The sequence below is a fragment of the Hipposideros armiger genome, unplaced genomic scaffold (genome assembly GCF_001890085.2).
Source record: "Hipposideros armiger isolate ML-2016 unplaced genomic scaffold, ASM189008v1 scaffold_85, whole genome shotgun sequence".
NCBI lineage: Eukaryota > Metazoa > Chordata > Mammalia > Chiroptera > Hipposideridae > Hipposideros > Hipposideros armiger.
The window spans coordinates 2,673,470-2,676,221 of NW_017731435.1; positions in this window are offsets into that span (position 1 = coordinate 2,673,470).

Sequence of the window (2,752 nt, forward strand, 5' to 3'; positions counted from 1 at the left end):
AGTGCGGTATAATTTTAAGGTGATATTATTAGTAATGGTGGTGCCCTGCCACAAATACTAAGCCCTGTAAGCCTACCGATTCATGGGAAAGTCAGCAAGGACACTACAGCGACAAGTGATATATTGCCTAAAAATTTCTCAGAGGCACAAGCATGTCTTATAATAGTACAGACTTACATTCATATTTGGAATTCAATGGAGGCAGAGAGGACTTGCAAACTTCAGGCTTAGAAGTGTGGTCCTGCTTACTGGGTTTCAGCAAAGGGAAGGGCGGGTCACGCCGAGGAAAGCCTCGTCCAGCTTCTTCCGAACAGAGGCCTTGCTTTTCCCTTTGGTTGTTGTACTTCCATGGAAAAGTGGGCGATGTTTGCATAGCTGATTAACATGTGGCCAATAAGATTTGATTGTTTTCTGAACTAAACGCACATGCATGCTCTGAAAGTGGATGGTACAGCAGGAATGCTGACAGCCACATGCAACAGTGATTTAAGCAAGAAAGGCAGTCATCTCCCACTTCTGGGGTGCTGGAGTAGGGACTCCATTTCCTGCATTAGCCCATAATGCCACCGAGAAACTGGGGTCTCGCCTTCCGCCCTCCATTACTTACTGACCTATTGTTGTGTGGCTGCAGAGGTTCTGGAATCACTCCTGCTTCCAAGGTGGGAAGACTGGGTGGCGTGTCCTGGCAACTACTGGCCTCTCTTATCTGAAGACAAAGTCGTTCTTGGGGGCCCTCTTCTGGTTCCCAGGCTTCCTCTTACCACCGTGGCTCACTGGGTCTCTCCCCGCCGCTGGTTGCAAGGGGGAGGCTAGCTGTTGGCTTCATAGCTCTGTCCATTAGTGGTGGGCACCCCACTAGTGATGGGAAGCCCCTCCTTCCATGCCTGGCTGGGATGCTTACCGGTTCAGGTAACTAGCAACCCATGGTCTAGTTCACTGTGTTATCCAGTGAAGAGTCGAAGATGGGACTTTCAACCGAAACCTGACTTATGTATGAAGAAACCTGGATTCTGCCCTGGGCACCTCTTCATGGTCTGTGCTGCATACTATCTGCTGTAGCTGCTGTGGTCGTGACCATGGACCCATTTCACTTGGAAGGTGAGACGAAAGGTGAGGGAGGAAAGAGTTTGGGCTCTGCGGCCAACAGCCTCCAACTCTGCAAACTCTCAACGGGACTCAGTGGGCTTTGAGCCTCATTATTTCAGCCCTGGCTGGACAGTTCAAGAGACCCTTTTCAACTTTGAGCATCTCACGTTTTTAGTTGCCTTTTTCTAATTTCAAGCGATTACATAAAATTCCCCCTTTTATCTATTTCCCCCAGATTTTCTCATATTTTTCTTTTTAAATAATATGTCAGTTATCATGATTACAAACAAAACCAGGTGGTGATGGATAAATAAGCGCCCTTGTCATATTGTGTGCAATTGTCTGTCTGCCCTTCTCAATATGTTATCTAATACGCTCCTTTCTACATCTGCTTTGTTTTATGTGCTCTCAATTACTTTCTATTTAAATAAAACTGTCAATTCTCAAGATTACAAGCGAGAGTAGGATGTGAATAAATAGAGTCCTTGTCACACTCTGTGCAGTTGTCTGCTTGTCCCCCACTCCCTTTGACTGTGGGGAAGGTGGGAGATGGACAGGGCTATTTCTTACATATGTTGGTGTCCCCAAAGAAGTTGGATAAGAATTGGCACCAGCAGCTGGAGTTGCTACTGTCCCTGTATTTATTTTCTAGGCTTTCTACATGTAGGCAAGATCGAATGGAACCCAAGAGTACGACAAGCTTGTTTTGTTTGCTTAAAGCAGGGACATCATGAAAGCAACCTTTCTTTGTCCTGAGAATGCAATCCTGGGGCTCAGTGTGGTGCTTCACTGAACGTTCTAGAACAGGAAACTAATGGCTTTTTGAGTTTTGAAACTGGCAGAATAAGTTGGATAAGGGAGGACTGGACTGCACCCTTGCTTCGGAAAGCATCCAGCCAAATCAGTGGCATTGCCATTAAAAGGTTATGGAGGGAGGGCTCCTTGTGAGGACATTGTCTTCAGATGGGCCTTCTGGTAAGACCCTCTGATTCCCAACTGTCCATTTAAAGTCATGGCTGAGTGCTGAACTTGAAGCTTTATTGCCTGGCCAGTGACCAGTGATTGCTATGATGTATAAAGGGAAGGTTGATATGTGGCATCTGTGCAGTGAATGGACTGTGATGCCCTGAGGCCAGCCCTGGTTAAGATGGAAGCCATACGATTTCTCTGGCCCATCCCCAGGTTGCCTATTTGGACTTTTCTCTTTATTGCCTTTCTCTCAACCAGTGCAAATGGAGCTTCTAACCAGTAATTCCCTGGAAATACTTAAGTACATTAAAATACAGCATCGTTTCAATGCTATTTATTTTAATGGAGGATACAGTAAAAGTCCTCCAATTTCTCAAAATTCAAAGAAGTGAATATCTAATGGTGGGATCTCAGGTGGGCAGAGTAGAGATTTTGGGGTCATTATTCAATTCCAAATGTACAGCTGTCGAATTCACTCAGAAGCCTCCCTTAAGGAAAAATGGCCTATGCTAAGTACTTTCCTGCATGAAACATGGATATACTTATCATATAAGTGGTCCACGTTCCTCATTCAGGTGTCTCCATTGGGGTTCTGCGCTCCGCAGATATATATATATATATATATATATATATATATATATATATATATATATATATATAGAGAGAGAGAGAGAGAGAGAGAGAGAGAGAGAGAGAG